Raw genomic sequence first — 23,329 nt, 5'->3', positions numbered from 1 at the left:
CCTGACCGTAAATTCCCCATTTTCTCCTAATTCCCCTTGATCTGTTTGCCGTTCAGCGCTCACGGCCACGTTTGCATCCTAACTCAATCTCTGTGCCTGTGTCCTGCGTTTGTGTTTGCCTCGTTCATTGCAACAGAAACAAAGTTTCCCTGGGACCAAGATGCAAAATACTGTACATATATCATGTGGGGAACATAAACACAATAATATTAACAGATAAAAATATTTTGTGGATGTACAAGCTGCATGTAGGCCATATAGTCTGGCACTGACATAAATAATGCGCACTGGGTGGTAGCAGGGTGTTCTGAAGTTTAACAGCCTGTGGAAAGAAGCTGTCCCCCAGGCTGACAGCCTTTTTCTCATACTGTGGTACTTTCTGCCTGATGGTGGGAGGGCAGAGATTGTGGGCTGGATGGGAGGGGTCCTCGACATACTACATCAACCATCTATTGGACATCAAGATGATATGCAAGTGGTAATGGATTTTTAAAGATAACAGATTAAGTTATTTGGATTCAAATAATGTGTTTTGGTCTCTATGGGTGCCTCACCATGGTTGAGCTAATCGGCCTTACTCCCACTTTCCAACCTGATCCTCTTAACTCCTGGTTCCCTTCAACAAGGGTCCTTACAACTGTTTATCTCTTGTACAGCTGTGGATTCATGAGAGAATTCTACGTGAACCACAGAGGTGCCAGGTAGCAGCCTTTGATGTTAAATGAGCGTTACATCTTCTTTGCTATCACACTGCACCCGCCATACATACAATACTTTTAGAAGGTGTTCATTCTGCACATACATTAGCCTATTCCAGTTTGTGTTTGGTGTGCTTCACGTTCAGAGGCCTGCACCTCATGTATCACATTGACTTTTTTAAAAAGAAATGCAGTGATGAAGAAAGTTACAGGCTCAGCTTCTTACTGCTAGCCTTTAATTCTACTGGTGTTTTATTAAAACAGTTGCTGCTTGAGTCACAGAAGAGGAAATAGTTTATGTTTACATTTCACCAAAGGGTCACTGACTTCAATTACTTTAAGTGAGATTAAGATATTTGAATCAGTTTTTTAGATCTGATATTTATATGGCACTGGATGACCTCTTCAGCATATTGCAAAAAAGTAGTGGTTGTTTTTATTAATAAACCCAGAATTTTTAACACCATTTTAATGCTATCAGATCATTTCCTATCAGATTCCTTCTTCTCCAGCCCTTGACCTTTCCCAGCCACCAGGCTTCACCTATCACCTTCTAACTAGCTTCCTTCCCTTCCCCCAACCTTTTTATTCTGGCACCTTCCCCCTTTCTTCTCAGTCCTGAAGAAGGTCTCGGCCTGAAACGTCAACTATTTATTCATTTTCATAGATATTGCCTGACCTGCTGTGGTGAACTACATATACCTGTCTGGACACGCCTCCTGCTGACTGCTCCTGTGGCTCCTCCCACAGACCCCTGTATAAAGGTGATGGAGGTCTGAGCCCAGCCTCTCAGTCTCCAGGATGTAGTATGGTGGTCACTCACTGCTTGTTCCTTCTTCCAGTCAATAAAAGCCGATACCTCGCTTTTACGTCTCAGAGAGAGTTATTGATGGTGCATCACCTGCTGAGTTTCTCCAGCATTTTATGTGTGTTACTTTGGATTTCCAGCATCTGCACTTCCTTGTGTTTACCATTTCTAAGCTGCTTTCTTGCCACTCAAGACATTCAAGTCTTTGCAAACTCTGTGTTTATGTATGGAAGAATTTTCATACATAAATTCTAAGGTTACTTAGCTCAAATGTTCTACAGCAGGAATGAATGGAGTGTATGTTTCTTTCAAAAAAAGATGATATTCTAAAAACCCTTCAAAATGCCACATGAGACACAGTTTGTAAATTCTCATGAACGTTCCAATGTAAGGCTATCTGCAGCTGCACTTGGTTGCACAGTGAGGCAAGGAATAGAACTTCTTTCTCACAGCTCCTGTGATCCAGATTCAATCCTGACCTCAGCTGCTGTCTCTGTGGAGTTTGCAAGTTCTCCCTGTTTTTATGTGGGTTTCCTTCCATATTGCAAAGGCATGTGGTTTGGTCGGTTAATTGGCTCTTGTCAATTTGGCTCTGGTGTTAGAATCTGGAAGAGGTGATAGAAATGTGTGCGTATGGGTTATTGGAAAATTTAGTGCAGCATAGTATTTGTAAACCAGCATAGACTCAATGGGCTGAAATGATCTACTGTATATTGTAAGGGAATTCATAAAATGGAAATTCATTGCTAGCACTGAAGGAGTTAAATGCTGTGTATACAGGTTGTTTTTTCAATGGCATTGTAACACAAAGACCCTGAAGCTACTAATTCTATGACAGAACATGGCCTTTGCAACCTTTGAGTTTTTCTTGCTGAATTACAGTCACAATTATCATGCAACAATAATGAAATGCCATCATTTGATCATCCTGTAATTTGAAGTCCTGTCTTCAGCAGGTTTAAAAAAAAACGCATACACAATAGCTGGGAAATGAGATCAAAATGGTTTTCCTCTAACTGTGGTTCAATGTGTTCTGTAAGCACTTCCATCCTGTGTCGTCCCTGGTTGGTCTCCACCTGCTAGACCAGCACTTGAGGCACCAGCGACCCAGCCTCCCCCTCATTTTGCTGGCGCCAGAGCTGGATGGGTCTTGCACTTTGATTATTTGTGTTAACAGTTAATTTAACACGGTGGACACGCGTGCCAAAGCTGCCTGCACTTCCTAATGCATCCCAACAAATGTGACTTTTATAGGTTCCTCTGCATCACCCTTCCCCCACCCTGATCCTTTCCACATCTTGCAGGAAAAAGCTATTTCTGGCTGCTGTGCCCTTAATGTTTGCTCTGTACGGTTTGAATTTAATGGAGATTTATGGACCCAGGGGCATGTAGCTCTTAAGAAATTTCATAAACTCAAGCAGTTATATTTAGAGATTACAGATGAAGTTCCTTTGTGTAGCTTGGAGATTTTCTGACATTTTCTCATTAACTTTCTGCTTGTATGTTTAAGTTAAATATTTTACTGACACATGGCCCTGGGAACAGTACTAAGTCTCGTTTTTATGAGTGAAAATGTATAAATTAAGAGGCTACGACCAGGCTGCCAATGACAACAAGAGGAGATTGAAAATGTTTGGATTTGTCAACAGTGAAGCAGTCTACATGGTTCTGAGAGAGCAGAACAAAAACTACTCTGACATACATAGCCTTGCCAGGCCCACTCTTAAAAGATGTTAATGATGGATTTCAGATCTGAAATCAGAAAACACAGATCTCCAAGTGCCTCTGTATATAAACATGAAGCTTCTCCAGAGTCACAGTGCAATGTTTATAATTAAGTAATGGCCCAGATGGATTTTACATGAAGTGTATTTTTTTTTTGATTTGGCATTATTCTAACAAAGTAAAACTCAAATACTTTTAATATTCACTGTGTCTGTTGAACATATGAAAACATTAGAAAATAACAAATCATTATGTACATTGATACAGGCTGAGCTTAATCTTCTTTCCTTTTCACTTGTTTTCCATTTTATAGGCAGGCACTTGTAGATAAGGTGGCGGGACTTACTAAATTGATAAAACTTTAGGGATTATACATACTAATGGATTCTGGTCAGCCCCAAATACAGATCAAAAAGCTAGAGATTGAAAACATATGAAGGAACATAGGGAGTATGAAACACAATACAAGAAAATAAAGGCAGAAATAACTTTTCCTTCAGAACTTTCTCAGAATAGTACAATTCACTCTCGTGCTATCCATTCCCTAACCCCACCCAATCCACCTCCAATTTAATCTTCCAGGGTTTATGTGAAAATGCTTCTTTATACATGAAGTCCAACAAGGAGCAAAGTTAATCAGGTGTTTCACACAGCTGAAAACTACAAAACATTGAGATTTATAAAGCACACTTGACCACTTGATTTGTAGAAACAGGTAAGATAAATGTGTTGAATAGGGGTAGGTGCACTGGTAGTCAGGGTGGGGGGGGGGGGTTTAGAAAATAAAGGAGTTGGGTGCAGATTGAATTGAATTGACTTTATTTCTTACAACCTTCACATACATGAGGAGTAAAAATCTTTATGTTACGTCTCCATCTGAATGTGCAATATGCCATAATTTGTAATAAATAGTCTGTACAGTAAGATATACAACAGAACAGTCAGTAGCTTAGAAGAACAATTGTGTCAACGTGAGCTCATCAGTCTAATGGCCTGGTGGAAGAAGCTGTCCCGGAGCCTGTTGGTCCCGGCTTTAATGCTGTGGTGCCGTTTCCTGGATTGTATCAGTTGGAACAGTTTGTGGTTGGGGGTTACTTGGGTCCCCAATGATCCTTCGGGCCCTTTTTATACACCTGTCTCTGCAAATTTCCTGAATAGTAGGAAGTTCACATCTACAAATGTGCTGGGCTGTCCGCACCACTCTCTGCAGAATCCTGCGATTGAGGGAATTACTGTCCCCGTACCAGGCAGTGATGCAGCCAGTCAGGATGCTCTCAATTGTGCCCCTGTAGAAAGTCCTTAGGATTTGGGGACTCGTGCCAAACATCTTCAACCATCTGAAGTGAAAGAGGCCCTGTTGTGCTTTTTTCACCACACAGCCGGTATGTACAGACCATGTCAGATCCCCGGTGACGTGAATACTGAAGAACTTAAAGCTGTTCACCCTTTCAACTCCAGATCCATTGATGTCAATAGGGGTTAGCCAGTCTCTGTTTCTCCTGTAATACACAACCAGCTCCTTTGTTTTTGTAACATTGAGGGAGGAGTTGTTTCCTTGACGCCAACTGTGTCAAGGTGATGACTTCCTCTCTGTAGGATGCCTCATTATTATTTGAGATTAGGCCAGTCAGTGTAGTGTTGCCAGCAAATTTAATTAGCAGATTGGACCTGTGGGTGGCTTGGATATACAGTCAAGGATATACAGAGAGTAAAGGAGGGGGCTTAGCACACAACCCTGGGGGGCTCCTGTGTTAAGGGTCAGAGGGGCAGAGGTGAGTGAGCTCACTCTTACCACTTGCCGGTGATCCGACAGGAAGATCACTGTGGTGGAGGGTTAGTGACACCATACATGACTTATATTCAAGAGGTTTCCTTCTCAGGAGCCACTGATTGACAGACTTGTAGTGTTGGGTTCTTTTGGGAGGGGCATCTCAGGCCTGGAGCCAGCAGAGAGACCACGTGTTAGAGTGCCCAGGCTTTGGCTCAGTGTGCTTCAGTGAGAACAAGCACAGGCTACAACTTGAGCTTGAGAAGTTAGAATGGCAGGTATAACAAGTGTAGGCAGAATGGTAGCTTAGGCAGTGGGATGCTTCTCCTGTAATATGTGAGGTTGCAGGATACCTAAAGGTTTTCCTGAAGGTTACATCTGTGGGAAATGCATCCAACTTCAGCTACTGACTGACAGGGTCAAGGAACTGGAGCTGGAGCTGGATGCACTCAGGACCATCTGGGAGGCTGGAAACCTCCTCAATAAAACTATTACTGAGGTGGTCACACCCAGAGTGCAAGCTTCAGAGAATAGGTGTGTGACCAGCAGGAGAAATAAGGGGAGTAAGCAGTCACTGAGGGGCTGACCTGTGGCTATTCCCCCCTGCATCCCCTTTGGATACTGCTAGGTGAATGATCCATCCGGGCACAGTTGCAACAGCCAGGCCAGTAGCACTGTGGCTGGTTCGAGGCTCAGCTGTGAAGGGTAAAGACATGCAGAGCATTAGTGATGGGAGTTTCGATATTTAGGGGGATGGACAGGAGATTCTATGGCTGTGAAAGAGACGCCAGGATGGTGTGTTGCGTCCCGGATGCTAGGGTCCAAGGTATCTCAGAGCAGTTACAGAACAGAGGGTGGGCAGCCAGGAGGCATGGTGCCCATTGGCAGCAATGACATAGATGGAAAGGGGGAAGAAGTCCTGCGCAGTGATTATAGGGAGTTAGGAATGAGACTGAAGAGCAGGAATATCTGGATTACTCTCAGTGCCATGTACTAGTGAGGGTAGGAATAGGATGATAGTACAGATGAGGAACTGGTGATGGAGGTTTCTGGATAATTGGAACCTCTTCTGAGGCAAGGGTAATCTGTACAAGAGGGAAGGGTTGCATCTAAACTGGAGGGGAACAAGTATCCTGGCCGGGAGGTTCACTGGTGCTACTCGGGAGAGTTTAAACTATTTTGGCAGGGTGATGGGAACCAGCGCACTAGGTCAGAAAGTGAAGAGATGGAATGGAAGGTAGATGTCAAGGCCAGTAAAAACAGGTAGGAGCAAAGTAATAGACACTATGGGATAGACAGTTTGAAGAATGTATATTTTAATGCCAAGAGTATTATGGGCAAAGATGAACTTAGAGCATGGATCAGTACATGGAACAATGATATTGTGTCCATTACAGAGACTTAATTCGGAGAGGGACAGGAATGAGTGCTTAATGTAATAGGGGTTTTCATGTTTTAGAAAAGATAAAGAGGGAGGTAAAAGGGTTGGGTGAGTTGCACTACTGATCAAGGACAAAATCACAGCTGCACTCGGGGGACTCATCCACTGAGTCAGTATGGGTAGTCCTCAAAAATAGGAAAGGTGCAAACACTCTGATGCAATTCTACTACAGACCCCCAATAGCAACTGGGACAACGAGGAACAGATATGCAGGCAGATAAAGGAAAAGTGTGAAAACAATAGGGATGTCGTCATGGGGGACATCAACTTCCCTAATATAAACTGAGAACTTCTGAGAGCAAGAGCTTTAGATGGGGCATAATTTGTTAGGTTCATCCAGGAGGGTTTCTTAAATCAATATGTAGATAGTCCAACAAGAGGAGGGGTTGTATTGGACTCTGTGTTGGGTAATGTGCTGAGCCAGGTTACTGAACTTCCAGTGGGTGATCTGCTTTGGAACGGTGACTGCAGCTTTTTACGGTTTAAGATCGGTACAGATAAGGACAAGAATGGACCTTGGGGGAAAGATTTACTTTGGAGCCGGGCATATTACAAGAGCAATGGGCAAGAACTAGGGAGAATTAATTGGGAACAGCTGGTTTTGGGCAAGTCCACACAGGACATGTGGAGGGTGTTTAGTGTATTTATGGACCAATTGCACAGTGTACAGGTCAGGTATGTTTCAGTAAGAAGGAAGGACAATTATGGCAAAGTAAGAGGACTTGGCTGTCGACAGATGTGATACATTTAGTCAAGAAGAAAAAGGAAAATTATGTAAAGCTTAGGAAGCTAGAATCAAACAGAGCTCTTGACTATTATAAAGAAGCCAGAAATTAATTCAAGAAGGGAATTAGGAAAAGCAGGAGAAGCTATAAAATATCCTTGGCAAGTAGGATGGAAGAGAATCTCAAGGCATTCTATACACACACAAGAGGAAGAGGATAACTAGAGAGGATAGGACCACTCAAGGATAAAGGAAGGAACATTTCTTTGGAAATGAAGGATGTGGGTGAGGTCCCAACTGAGTACTTTACACCAGTATTTACGAAGATAAAGAACATAGAGAATATGGAGATTGCTGCTGAGCGTATTGACGTGCTAGCACATTTCGAGGTAAAGGAAGAGCTAGTGTTGGTCTCTTAAAGAGCATTAAGGAGGGTAAGTCCCCAGGGCCTGATGGGATACTGTATACCCCGGGTTACTGAGAGAAGCAAGAGAAGAGTATGCTGGGGTCTTGACTAATATGTTTCTGTCCTCCCTAGCCACAGGTGAAGTGCTAGAGGACCAGCAAGTAGCTGATGTTTCATTGTGCAAAAAGCGAACCAGGGATAATCCTGGACATTATAAATCAGTGAGTCTCATGTCAGTGGTAATGAAATTACTGGAGAGAGTTCTCAGCGATAGAATTTATGCAGATTTGGAAAACTATGGCGTCATTATGGAGAGCCTGCATGGCTTTGCGCAGAGCAAGTTATGTCTTACTAACCTGACTGGGTTTTTTGCCGAGGTAATGAGTGTCATTGATGAAGGTAGAGCTGTGGCTTTGGTCTACATGGATTTTAGTTCAGCGTTTGACAATGTCCATCGTGGAAGGCTCCTCCAGAAGATTAAGATGCATGGGATCCATGGTAAGTTGGCTGCTTGGATTCAGAGCTGGCTTGTCCATAGAAGACAGAGTGTAGTTGTCAAAGAGAACTTTCTAGCTGGAGGTCTGATTAGTGGTGTTCTGCAGGGATCTGTAATGGGACCTCCGCTCTTTGTGACATATAAATGACAGGGATGAAAATGAAAATGGGTGGGTTAGTAAGTTTGCAAATGAAGCAGATATTGGTGGTGTTGCGGATAGCATAGAAGACTAACAAAAAATACAGAAGGATATAAATCATTTGCAGGTGTGGGTGGAGAAATGGCAGATGGAGTTTAACCTGGCCAAATGTGAAGTGTTGTACCTTGGAGATCAAATGCAAAGAAGCAGTACACTGTTAAGGGCAATATCCTTAAGAGTGTTGATGAGCAGAGGGATCCCGGGATCCAAGTTCAAAGCTCCCTGACAGTGGCCACACAGGTTGATGGGCTGGTTAAGAAGGCATATGGCACTGAGTTCAGAAGTCTGGAAGTTGTGTTGCAGCTTTATAAAACTCCAGTTAGGCTGCATTTGGAGTATTGCTCACGGTTCTGTTCACCCCATTATAGGAAGGATGACAAGGCTTTGGAGTGGGTGCAGGAGAGGTTTACCAGGATGCTGTCTGGACTAGAGGGCATGAGAGGTTGGACAAACTTGGGTTGTTTTCTCTGGAGTGGCGGAGGCTGAGGGGAGATCTTATAGAGGTTTATAAGATTATGAGTGACATAGACAGACAGTATCTTTTCCCAAGGATTGAAATTTCTAATAGCAGAGGGCATGCATTGAAGGTGAGAAGGGGAAATTTCAAAGGAGATGTGAGTGGCAAGTTTTTTTTACACGGAGTGGTGGGTACCTGGAAGGCACTGACTGGGGTTGTGGTAGGGGCAGTAAATTTAGAGACTTTTAAGAGACATTTAGATAGGCACATGAATGTGAGGGAAATGGAAGGATATGGACATTGTGTAGGCAGAAAGGATTAGTTTAGTTAGCCTTTTGATTACTAATTTAAATGGGTCAGCAAAACATTGTATTCCTATACTGTTCTGTGAACATCTGTGTTGCTGAGATCATTGGGCAATTGGGTGAGAGCAGGGCATGACACTTGAGGGACTCGAGGGTGCAGTTCACTCCAGGATGTTGTCAAATTTTTAATTCTGGGGGTGGGACTGGTCAATGTTCATGTGAGGTCAAATCTTTGATCCTTTGGAGGGTGGAAATGGGAGGTGCAGCTGAAAGAATGCCTGTTCATTAAAGTGGGGAAACCCAACCCCCTTTACTAAAAACAGGGACTACTCACAAGTGGCGGGGGTGAGGTGGGTAGGTATGTTGCACTCTCGAGGGCGATTACAATAGAAGATAGTGATGTAAGAAGGAGCAATGTAAGTGAGCAAGTTAGAGACAGGCTGAAATTAGGTCTGAAACTAGAAATATTTTAACATCCCATCCAACACAAACTTTCTTATTTTTCAATCTGTAGTGACGTCCACTAGAATTGAGAGCCCCTGGTGGAATGTCAGGTAATGAAGGGGAATAAGTTGATAATCAGTGATCTGATTAGTTCCAATGTTTGGCAAGAAGATATGCAGAAAACTAGATTGAAGGGAGAAATGGAAAAGCCAAGATAGGAGTTCTGCAGTTGCTCAGTTGATTACCTGTGTAAAGACTAAATGATCTTCTACTGGTTATGTGGGTTTCCCGATTGCACTGTAGTAGGGAAATATCACTTCATTGAAAGAATAATTATGAACATTGAGGAGGTCTCTGGTCAAGTAATTTTGAATTTCAGAATAAGAGTTTTGAAGAATCAATCTTTTGGAATGGCAACTGAAGTAACAAGAATTGCATCAGGCTCACCAAGGTGAATATGGATACTGTGTTTGGGTCACTGGTCTAACGAACAATCTGGACCAGGAGATAAGTAAATTTTTTGAAGGCACCTAAATCTGCAATCCTTGCTTGTTAAAACAAAAGAAACATTAGCATCATTCTCCTACCTGTAATGACTCTAGGCTTGTGCAGATGAAAGGAAGATCCTTAATGAACAGCCATTCACAGACAGCTGGTGAATCCTTGGAATTCTCTACCCCCATGGAGACACAGTCACTGAGTTCATTCAAACCAGTAATTAATAGCTTTCTGGAAATTAAAGGAGTCAGGGATAGAAGGATAGTGGATAGTGGATGTAAAAATGGCATTGAGGTAGACGAGCAACCAGGAACTTGCTGAATGGTAGATCCACCACAAATGGCCTATTCTTGCTCTTATTTATTATCTGCTTAAGTATGGCTGTGTATAATATTGAGATGGCAATGAAAGTATTGAAGGCAAAGCAGTGAATGTGGTGGATATGGATTTCAGTAAGGTATTTGACAAGGTTCCCCGTAGTAGGCACATTCAGAAAGTCAGGAGGCATGGGATCTAGGGAAGATCTCTGCTTAGATTCTAAATGGCTTTCGGAGAGAGGGCAGAGCGTGGTTGTAGGTGGAGCATATTTTCCCTGGAGTCTGATGACAAGTGGTGTTCTGCAAGGACTTGTTCTTTTACCCTGCTTTTTGTGATTTTTATACCATAATTGACTTGAATGAGGAAGTGGAGGCTGGGTAGGTAAGTTTGCGGATGACATGAAGGTTGGCAGTATAGTGGATCGTGTAGAAGGTCGCTGTAGGTTGCAGAGGGACATTGACAGGTTGCAGAGCTGGGCTGAGAAATGGCAGATGGAGTTCAAACTGGAAAAGCGTGAAGTGATTCATTTTGGAAGATTGAACTTGAGTACAGGGTTCTCAGCAGTGTGAATGAAGGGATCTTGGCATTCATGTCCACAGATCCCTCAAAGTTGCTGCACAAGTTGACAAGGTGGTTAAGAAGGCAAGTAGTGTGTTGGCCTTCATTAGTCACGGGATTGAGTTCAAGAGCTCTGAGGTAATGTTGCAGCTCGATAAAACCCTGGTTAGACCACACTTATAATATAACCATATAACAATTACAGCACGGAAACAGGCCATCTCAGCCCTCCTAGTCCGTGCTGAACGCTTACTTTCACCTAGTCTCACCTACCTGCACTCAGCCCGTAACTCTCCATTCCTTTCCTGTCAATATACCTATCCAATTTTTTTTAAATGACAAAATCGAACCTGCCTCTACCACTTCTACTGGAAGCTCGTTCCACACAGCTACCACTCTCTGAGTAAAGAAGTTCCCCCTTGTGTTACCGCTAGACTTTTGCCCCTTAACTCTGAACTCATGTCCTCTTATTTGAAATCTCCCCTACTCTCAATGGAAAAAGCCTATCCACGTCAACTCTATCTATCCCCCTCATAATTTTAAATACCTCTATCAAGTCCCCCTCAACATTCTACGCTCCAAAGAATAAAGACCTAACTTGTTCAACCTTTCTCTGTAACTTAGGTGCTGAAACCCAGGTAACATTCTAGTAAATCTTCTCTGTACTCTCTCTATTTTGTTGACATCTTTCCTTTAATTCAGTGACCAGAATTGTCCTCAATACTCCAAATCTGGCATCACCAACGCTTTGTACAATTTTAACATTACATCCCAACTCCTATACTCAATGCTCTGATTTATAAAGGCCAGCGTACCAAAAGCTTTCTTCACCACCCTATCCACATGAGATTCCACTTTCAGGGAACTATGCACCATTATTCCTAGATCACTCTGTTCTACACACTTGTGGCAACTGATTTCCCTCCTGGTACTTATCTTTGCAAGTGGAACAAGTGGCCAAATATGCCCCTACACCTCCTCCCTCACTACCATTCAAGGCCCCAAACAGTACTTCCAGGTGAGGTGACACTTCACTTGTAAGTCTGCTGGGGTCATCTACTGTGTGGCTTCCGGTATATCGCTGAGACCTGATGTAGATTGAGAGACCACTTCTCCATCCACCAGAAAAAGTGGTATCTCCTGGTGGCCACCCACTTCAATTCTACTTCATTCCTATTCGGATATGTCAGTCCATGGCCTCCTCTACTAGCATGATGAGGCCACACTCAGGCTGGAGGAGAAACATCTTATGTTCTGTCTGGGTAGCCTCCAGCATGATGGCATGAACATTCGTTTCCAGAACTTCCGGTAATTCCTCCCCCCCACCCCCCCCCCCCCGTTCACCATTCCCAGTCCCATTTCCCTCTACATCTCCTTACCCTCTGGGGCTCCTCCCCTTTCCCTTTCTTCCAAATTCATCCACCCTCTCCAATCAGATTCCCCCTTCTACAGCTCTTTATCTTTCACCTATTAGCTTCCCAGCTTTACTTAAACCCTCCCCCTCTCCTGGTTTCACCTATCATATACCACCTTGTACTTCTTCCACCCTTTCCCCCAACTTTTTGCTCTGACTTCTCATCTTTTCTCCTTGTTGTGATGAAGGGTCTTGATCCAAAACGTCAACTGTTTACTCTTTTCCATAGATGCTGCCTAGCCTGCAGAGTTCCTCTAGCATTTTGTGTGTGTTGCTTGGATTTCCAGCATCTGCAGATTTTCTCTTGCTTGTAGTATTGTGTTCAGTTTTGGTTGCCCAAGTATAAGAAGGATGTGGAAGCTTTAGAGAGGATGCAGAGAAGAGCTACCAGGATGCTACCTGGATTAAAGAGCATGTCTTGTGAGGATCGGTTGAGTAAACTAAGACTTTTTTCTTTGGATGAAGGAGGATGGGAGATGACTTGATAAAGGTGTACAAGTTGATAAGTTAGAGTGGATACCCAGAGACCTTTTCTCCAAAAGAGATATGGCTAGTATAAGGGTGCATAACTTTAAAGTGATTGGAGAAAAGTGTAGAGGGATGTCAGGGTAATTTTGTTTTACACACACAGAGTGGTAGGTGCTTGGAACACATTGCCAGGAATGCTGGTAGAGGCAGATACATTAGGGATATTTAAGAGACTCTTCGATAGGCACTGGATGAAAGAAGAATAGAGGGCTATGTGGGAGGGAAGGATTTGATTGATCTTGAAGTAATTTAAAGGGTTGCCACAGCATCATCATGGGCTGAAGGGTTTGGACTGTTCTATGTTCTAATAACAAACTATGATTTTACTATCTGGCAAGGAATTTATTGTGCACACGTGACACAAAAATGAAGATTAACTTAGGTATATAAGGGGTACACAGGAATTTGCAGAATTTGATTGAGTAGGGGGTTATTACATTTTCCTTAGTCTCTGAAATCTAATTCTAAAACTGGTCAAGATTAAGGAGGTGTAAATCTCCATTCTCTCCCACTGCCTTAGCATTAAGTGCACTATTGTAAAATGTATTTGGGCTGCATTGATCTAGTTCATGATAAAAGTTATCTACAAAGTTATCAAAACCTAACTCTAATTAGGTCTCAATTGGTGATGAGATCCATGCTGAACAGTCACAGAAATTCATAAAGATAAAATAAAGTGCTGGTAAAGAAAAATGTACTCATATAGAATTGGTAGCCCACTTTTCTTCAAACCCACTTGTTTTTCTCATTGGTCAGCAGAAATTAATACCAGGATGGACTCCAGTATTTGATTGCACCCTGTATCCTAGCATAAGTGCGTTCTCTGCTGCTTGCACACATGTTGGGAGAAAACTATGGAGCCGTAGAGCCAACAAGGCTGAGACTCAGATAACCCTGCGATAGCTGCCATATCCTTAGCAGATATGATTCCTGCTACACAGACATCAAGCTCCATATAACAGTGTAGGGAGCTAGTTTCTGTGTGATGGAATCATTTCCACAACTGGTTGAACTTTGTCTACCAGGCCCTCTGGACCTCAGGACTTGCTCTAAAATGTTGCAAAGTCCTGCCAACACATGCCATGATACATTGAATCTTCTTGGATGCTGGTGTTCAGACAAGTCAAAGAAACTCTTTCTCTGCCTGAAGACCTGCGTGCAGGGGCTTGCTATTGAACTTTGAAAGCTCTGTGATGAAGTGGGCTTCTCCATGGGAACTAAGAAAGGTGAACCAAAAATCACACAACATTGGAACAGATCTATCTTGTTTCAAAGTTCTTTACACAAAGAACCAGCTCATCTTCTGAGATGAAAGCTTTTGCATTCACTCTGTAAAGCAACAGTGCAAATGCAGTTTACATTGTTAGATTTGGATGTTAACATTTTCAATCTCTTCCAAAGCTCTTGTATTTAACTGGCAAGTTAAGGGAAGTTTGGAAAACCTGTGTACTGAGCAAAAACTCAAGCTCCTGTTAAAACTGCTCCCAATGAGTGATTATCGTATTGGTATTACAATCGAGCCGCTGAAAAGAGGGAGGGACAATGCTTGGCCATGGGGGGAGGGGTGTTGGATTTCAATTGTAACCTGACATGTTTGAGTTAAATATAGATTAGTATTGGGTTTTTGATTATTACTCCTTCTGCCTGCTCCCAAGTCTGTTGACATTGACTAAAATTCTCTCCAGTACCTCCCTGCAAAAAATACAGTTGCTAAACAATCAGCAAATTGACCCTATACTTTAGACTGAGCAGGACATAAGACCATAAGACAAAGGAGCAGAAGTAGGCCATTCGGCCCATTGAGTCTGCTCCGCCATTTCATCATGAGCTGATCCAATCTCCCTTTTAGTCCCACTCCCCGCCTTCTCACCATAACCTTTGATGCCCTGACTGCTCAGATACCTATCAATCTCTGCCTTAAATACACCCAATGACTTGGCCTCCACTGCCGCCCGTGGCAACAAATTCCACAGATTCACCACCCTCTGGCTAAAAATTTTTTTTTGCATCTCTGTTCTGAATGGGCACCCTGCAATCCTCAAGTCATGTCCTCTCGTACTAGACTCCCCCATCATGGGAAACAACTTTACCACATCCACTCTGTCCATGCCTTTCAACATTCGAAATGTTTCTATGAGGTCCCCCCTCATTCTTCTAAACTCCAAGGAGTACAGTCCAAGAGCAGTCAAATGTTCCTCATCTGTTAACCCTCACATTACCGGAATCATTCTAGTGAATCTTCTCTGAACCCTCTCCAATGTCAGCACATCCTTTCTTAAATAAGGAGCCCAAAACTGCACACAGTACTCCAAGTGAGGTCTTACCAGTGCCTTATAGAGCCTCAACATCACATCCCTGCTCCTATACTCTATTCCTTTAGAAATGAATGCCAACATTGCATTCGCCTTCTTCACCACCAACTCAACCTGGAGGTTAACCTTAAGGGTATCCTGCATGAGGACTCCCAAGTCCCGTTGCATCTCAGAACTTTGAATTCTCTCCCCATTTAAATAATAGTCTGCCCGTTTATTTCTTCTACCAAAGTGCATGACTGTACACTTTCCGACATTGTAATTCATTTGCCACTTCTTTGTCCATTCCCCCAATCTATCCAAGTCTGTCTGCAGACTCTCTGTTTCCTCAGCACTACTGGACCCTCCACCTATCTTTGTATCATCAGCAAACTTAGCCACAAAGCCATCTATTCCATAATCCAAATCGTTGACATACAACGTAAAAAGAAGCGCCCACAACACGGACCCCTGTAGAACACCACTGGTAACCGGCAGCCAACCAGAATGGGATCCCTTTATTCCCACTCTCTGTTTCCTGCCAATCAGTCAACGCTCTATCCACGTATGTAACTTTCCCATAATTCCATGGTCTCTTATCTTGTTTATCTTATCAGTCTCATGTGCGGCACCTTGTCAAAGGCCTTCTGAAAATAAGGGACATTCTGAAAATATCAGGGACACACTTGTACTGTAGGGATCACAATACTGATATCCCTTTAATTATACAATATATGTAGTTGAGGTTTGTTACAAAGAGAAATTCGCATTTGCTCAGCGATTTCCTTACTGTTATGAGAAAGGACTACTGCCCTGGTATTGAGAGTCCAAGCCTGATAGGTTATGAAAATGCAGGTGTACCAAAAATGTTTTCTAAAATGGCAAATAGGATTAGACAGGTGGGCAAAAAGGCTGGTATGGATGTGTTGGGCTGAAGGGCCTGTTTCAGTGTTGTACAATTCAATGACCCTATAATGACAGTCCATTACATTCCTCCCATAGGGCATCGGAGAGAAGAAAATTGTTGTTAGACAAATTGTCAGAGCTCATTATTTAGCTTAATACTAAAGTTCATAAGGACTATGACCAGTGCCAACTTAATGGTAACACATGAGGGCACAACAAAGCAAAGTGGCATTTCATAATCTTTAATATTAATCCTTTCAAACAGTGCCATAGAAAACTTAAAGAGTTTGTGCCTGATAGATATCAGCTGGGGGAACAGTGTGAACTAATTGTTTATGTCTAGCTATCCTGATAAGATAGCTATTTTCAAACAGACCCAGACTGTGTGGTTTGTTCTGCAAATTTATGACCTTTAGTTACCTTTGGATCTGTGAAGATTTATGTAAAAAGTTAGACCCATTCATTCAGCCAAGTCAGCAAAAGGCATTGGATAGTTAGTAATGGTACAGGCTGAGATAATAATCATCAATTAGTTAAGTAAAGAAGAAGCATGAGAATTAAACTAGATATAGGCATTGATGTTCCTTGAAGTTGGTAGTGTGGCTTTGTGGAATATCATTTTTCTGCACAAATAGAAGTCATAAGTGAGTAAAATTATCCATCTCTGGGCCAACTGATCAGAATCATCTGCTGTGATCCTTTGCTACACTATTCCTTTTGTGGCAAAGTCAGCATTCATCTTGAATTACTCATGACCAGAAAGGCTTTCTTTTCTGTTTTGAAGTCAAACTACATTGCCATGGGTTTGGAGTCACATATACACCAGACTAGAAAAGAAGGGGAGGAAATCTACCCTGAAGGACTTAAGACAACAATCCATAGGCTATATGGTCTCATTGCCAAGGCTAGTTTTTCAACAAAATAAAGCTTCAGCTTATTAGCTAAATCTACTTTCCACACAAATGCCATGGTGGGATTTGGATTCAGGATGGTTAGTCTAAGCCTAAACAGCAGCTGTTTATTAGATTCAACAAGTTTCCTCCCACACCCCAAGGATGAATGGATCGGTAGATTAATTGGCTACTGTAAATTGTTATTAGTGTATAGATGTGTGTTGGAATTTGGGGAGAGGGGTGAATTGATGTGAATTTGGGGGAAATTAATGTGAAAATGGTAGTTTTTGATGCTGTATTATGACTGTAAATAGGGCAAAATGGCAGAAAATTTAAACCAAATGCCACAGCAGTGAGAGGATTACTGTAATTTAGAGGTCTGAATATATCTTGAATGCCAACAGCAACCAGTGAAGGCTAAATGGGAACCCAGGAGGAACATGTTAGTTTTTGTTCACCATGACATTTGCAAGGTTAAAAACCTGACTAATGAGCAGACTGTTTTAAAGTTAAATGTGTGAGACATACTTGTCTCACATTCTGTTGGCTGCTCAGTGGTGGGTAATTCCACATACAGCCTTAATGAAAATCCCCAAAGAAGTGCAGATTCTGGACTTCCGCAACAAAAGGAGAAAATGCTGGAAACACCTATCGGCTCAGAAAGCATCGGCGGAGAGTGAAGCAAAGCTGATGTTTTAGGTCAAAAGATGAACCGACCTGCTGAATGTTTCCAGTGTTTTTTGTTTTTTTCCCCACAAAACTCTGTTTATTTTTTAATATTTTTTTAAATTCGGAGATACAACATAGTAACAGACCCTTCCAGCCCAATGAGCCCCCACTGCTAAATTGTACCCAAGTGACCAATTAACCTATCAAACTATACGTCTTTGGAGTGTGAGGGGAAACTGGAACACTCAGAGGAAATCCATGTGATCACAGTGAGAAGACACAAACACCTTACAGACAGCGCCGAGAATTGTACTGAGGTTACTTGCACTGAGAAAGTGTTATGCTAACGGCTATGCTACCATGCTGCCCAGTTTATTTGCTTTTTAAAACACAGTTAGATTCTCATTATTATAAAGACCCCAATTTGAACAAGAAGGAGGCTGATTGTTTAGCTGGGTACTGCGGTGATCCAATGATAGTGAAATGAACATACCTGTACATGCCAGAGGAGACACAAGCTCAGCATTGGTATTGTGCACCTCTTTTCTCTACATTAACTTTGATAATAACAAAGTAAATTTTACTTCTCTAGAGATTTTGAAGCTGTTCCTTGGTGTCTTTCCAAACTACAATCACTGGCAGAATTTATTAGTCTGGTATGGCAAAAAGAAATCTCTGCCATCAAATAATTCCAGTATTTAAAATAGCATTATTGAAAATGCATAGCAGCTTTGCCATCATTGTAAAGGAAGATACAAGTTTTGATATCAACCTACTAAAAAATGTTAATTATAGTACATGCTGTATCTGAAATGTTAGCTTGTCTTTTCCCCACAGATATCTAAAGAACTTATGCAGTTATCTTCAAAAATTTCTTGTTCTTGCCTTCGAATTCCTTGTTAATTTCCACTTGTAAGGTATGTTTTAGCTGATCATGGTAAAAAAAGTTACATTTCTGTCAACTCACGTATCAATACAAAACTTAAGAATAAATGGTAGAATGTTATATTGTATAACATTAAAACATCACCAGACATCATCCTGACAGTATTGTTCCAAGAATGTTCATTATTAGATTTCTTTCGAAAGGAAATTCTGGAAAAGATCTATTGCATTCTGAAAATGCATGATATTCTCATTACATTTTTCTGTTTTGTGTTTCGAAGTTGGTTCACATGGAATAAAACAAAAATGTCTATTCCATGAGCGAAGATGGCCCAATACTTCACTGCATGGCTATGTTATAAGGTCATTTTAACTTCTCACAATGCCTTCACTCCATGGCACATCTGGAAAAAAGTTCAAAGTTACCATAATAATAAATGTTCAGAGTTTCCACAGTGTATGAGAACATAGTGATGCTTAAATTTTTAATCTCCTGTGGCATGTCTAAGCAAAAAAACATTATAATGTTTGAGTGGGTTTCTGAGTAGGTGCATTCCTTCTCAATGATGTAATATTTCTTAGTTGATATATGGTATCATGTGTGATGCAAAAATATTAGTTTGTGTTTTCCTGTCCACTTGTACTTACTCTATGCGTTGCCTTAGAGTACACGGATGGATAAATATTCAAAAGGCACAATAGATAACTTCTGAAATCCCAAATGCTGGTAAAAATATGAAGTTTTTAGTATTTGTCAAGAATCCTCTGTGAAATAAATAATTTTAGTTGGTTAGTTGGTTATCTGACACGTGGAAGTCCATTGGTGTGTTAGAGAGTGTCTAATATCAATATGGCCCACACAGCTTGACTCCATTTCCCCATAACCTAGAGAGTTCAGACAGAAGTTGTAATGCATGGATCTATTTCTTTTAGAGCAATGACTCCCCCCTTATCACTACATATCGATTGTTTGTTGTCTGCACATGCGCTGTTGTCTATGCATGTGCATTGTTCTCTCTCTCTCTGCAATGTGAATACACCACTTAAAGGAACATGAAGTGCTTTTATTTAATGTATATGTCATTGTGCACAGATGCAAAAGAAGTAGCCAGGAGTCATGGCTTAAAAATACCCAGTTGTGCATGGAGACAAAGCAGCAATATAATGCCTGAGTGAAAGTGTTCTGTTTGAGTTGTGCTGGTTGCCATTGAGGGAAGGTGTCACGGTGTGCTCTCAGAGGACTGGACACATGTGTGGAGGAACACCAGGCTTTCTCTGTCATGGTGGGTCACTAGCACCGACTCAACCCAGGAGCTGTGTATGGCAGGCTCATGACTCGATCCAGTAGTGGAGGAGACGACGGAGACGGAAGCAATACCGTCTTGGAGGAGCGAATGGGCGAGACAATTCATTCTCTCCAAAACAATTACTCCGCTAAGGCACTAAACAGTTCTCTTTAAATAATCATAGAATGCGGGAAACACATGCCAGTTACAATTAACTTGACCAGATTAACCCACTTAATGGCCCCAGTTAAGATAATGATTAGTAAATGCAGGTGCTCAAGAACCCTAGAAGCTCAAAGCAGAGGCTGCAGGGGTCATGACAGAAGGGCATTATAGAGTGGATTGTAAATGTTGACTGAGTGTTCACAGAATAGGCAGATTGTAATGTTAATGATCGTACAGGTACATTGTGATTCTGCCACAGCCAGAACACAGGCATGTGTTTAACACCAGAAAGCTCACTTACTACTATTCAAAAGGAGCATTAATTGCTTAAACCTCTTATTCATCTCAGTGGGGAATATTTCTTGAAGCACCTACCATTCAATAAGGAAGTCCTTAGTGAAAATATATTCTTAACTTTGGCAAAGGAGCTGTGAATTTGCTCTCTTAATGATTGTTAAGTTCAATTTTAACGAATGCTTACAGTTAAATTCATTCAAAACTGTGACTGGAGATACTTCCATAGTATCACAGCTATCGTACACAGGAAAGATTATAGACTCTCTCTATTTCAAGATACTTGAATACATCTAATTTTCCCTTGCAATTTAGCAATAGCTGAATAAGTGGGTGACTTTGGCATCAACATGTGTTTCCTGGTGGCCCAGGAATCATTTGCTACCTAGGAGACAACCAATCAATGACTGTCAGGTATTCTACTCCTTGAATGGAGGAGACAGGGTTTCTGCCAGTCAGATGCTAGTATACTGACCTAGTGCCGTTGGTGGGAATCCAGGTGCAGTCAACTTGTATGAGGACAGTAAATTTGTGCTCCTTTCATCCATTGAAAGTCTCTTAGAGTAGTTTCCTTGCAATTTCTTTGACAAGAGATTGACAGATCGATAAAACACTCTGAATCACTGATAGCAGAATCTGAAGCTTTTATTGTGGGACATATGGTATATGAAAGGTGGATTCTGTTAATGCTGCAATAGAAACACAGACACTACTCATTACACTGTGCTCCTTGGCAACTCAACAAGTAAGCTACCAGAGCAGACTGTGATTTAAAGTTGAAATGGGCAGGAAGGCTGGAAAGGCATAAAGTAATGAGCAAAGTGAAGCCAGGATCCTTTATCCCATCAACATAACAATTTTGCACACAGGTGCCAGCACCAAGCACACAGACGCTGTAGGATGTTTCTGTCCGCCAGACAAACAGTCTTTTGAATGACTTCTTCCTTCTGGTGGCAGGAAGCAGCCTGGTGCCTGTGAGAATAGTTATTTTGTCCTGTCAGTGCATTCCTTGCCTTAGTGATTCTTCTGAGTGGTGTAATCTGCTTTGCATCAATTTATATAACTTTGTTAGGTTCCAGTGCTTGGGCTTAAAGTGAATCATTTTTGTAGCATGGAATTTAGCAAAAAGACATAATTAGATGAAATGTAAATGCTATAAAGTGAGTGGAATGGTGTATTTCCTTATAAATGTGTAAAGTAGAAGGTGTTTTTATAAATGTTAATTTATTTTTGCTGAAACTGCTTTTTCTCATATTACACCATGGTGAGTTGATATTAAATAAAAATGTCAAAGTGAAATCACTGGAAACTTGTTATTGGAGGATGAAAAGGCAAATAATGCTTCCTGTTAGAAGAGTTTTTGAGCATTCTCTATGCACACGAGAAAGGAGCAACACATAGGCATGGTAGAAAAGTAACATGGAACAGCCAGCCTGTTCACAGCTTCAGATATTAGAATGATGTACTCCACTGAGCAGTTTGATCTGTTTCCATTAGGAATCTCCAATTCTACTAATGTCGCTTTATTTAATTTTCAGAACTAGAAGAATAGCACCACTGCCGAAATACTTCAGTAAATTAAGCAAGCATCCAAGACAACATTCAAGCACTAACTGATAAATTGGTTTATTATTGTCACATGGACTGAGGAACAGTGAAAAGCTTTGTTTTGCATACCAGCAATACAGATCATTTCATTACAGCAGTGTATTGAGGTGGTACACTGGAAAACAGTAACAGTATGTAGAATAAAGTGTTTACAGGTACAGAGAGAGTGCAGGTGCAAGGCCTGTCTTATAACACAGGGGTAGCTGTCCTTGAGCATGGTGGAATGTGCTTCCTGCCTGATGGGAGAGGGAGAAGAGACAATGTTTGGGAGCTTCTTTCCCAAGGCAGCAAACCCACACACAGTCTGGGTGGCCATCTCTTCCCCACTGTAGCTGTCTCTGTGTGGTGTGTGTTGTCTGTACATGATCTGGTGACCAGGTGTTCTGCCAGTTGGCTTAAATAGTCTGCTCAGGGAACTACCCCATATCCGTATTCAGAGTGTCCTTGTCCTGCAGCTTTTGCAGGGCACTTTGTGCTGATCACGGACTGCTGGACTTGTGTTACAAGGAGTTTACTTGGAAGTAAATATGACAGGTAGTGTGGCAGCAACCAGCTGACCGCGGCGTTTCAACAGCGATGGTGCCAAGCCTGCCTTCCACAAGTTACATCATTTCCACAGAGACGAATTTTGTTTTACCTTCCCAATGCACTCAAGCCAGCTGTCATTACCCACCAGCCCCTCCAAATGAGATTCCCAGCACCTTCAGGTAGTCAGACCTGATGGTGGGGTATGTTGGGGAGGGGTCACTGGATCAGTCGGACTAGTTCAGATTGAACTCTGAACCGAAGACCACGCCTCACTCTTGCTGTGGTGGATTCTGTCCACTGATGCCATCTCAAACTAGTCACAGATCTGCAACCCCACAATGGCTTTGACAGTATACATCATCTACCATATGTGTAGCGACCTTTCGACGTGTGTGCCTCCACTGACTGGCAACGTCAATCCTTTTATGCTGTTATCCTTCCTGGTAGATTTGGCAAGAAGTTCTATGAGCACACGAACAAGATAAGGGGAGAGCGGACAACACTACCACAAACAAGAAGTTCTGCAGATGCTGGAAATCCAAGCCACACACACAAAGTGCTGAGGGACCTCAGCAGGACGGGCAGCATCTATGGAAAAGGGTATAGTTGGCGTTTCAGACTGAGACCCTTCATCAGGACTGGAGGAAAGAAGATGAGGAATCAGAGTTAGAGAATGGGGGTGGGAGGAGGGGAGGAAGAAACACAGGGCGATGCATGAAACCAGAAGTAGGGGAGTGGGAGGTTGATTGGTGAAAGAGATGCAGGGCTGGAGAAGGGGGAGTCCGATAGTAGAGGACAGAAGGCCATGGAAGAAAGAAGAGGGGGAAAGAGAGGTGATGGGCAGGTAAGGAGGAAAGGTAAGAGAGGGAAAAGGGAATGAGGAATGGTGGTGGGGGGAGGGGGATTTACTGGAAGATCGAGAAATCGATGTTCATGCCATCAGATTGGAGGATACCCAGACCAAATATAAGGTTTTGCTCCTCCCACCTTGAGGAGGCCATGGACTGACATGTCGGA

Source organism: Hemitrygon akajei, chromosome 1 (assembly GCF_048418815.1).
Source record: "Hemitrygon akajei chromosome 1, sHemAka1.3, whole genome shotgun sequence".
NCBI lineage: Eukaryota > Metazoa > Chordata > Chondrichthyes > Myliobatiformes > Dasyatidae > Hemitrygon > Hemitrygon akajei.
The sequence above is the reverse complement of the archived record's forward strand: the minus strand, read 5'-3'. Positions refer to the sequence as shown.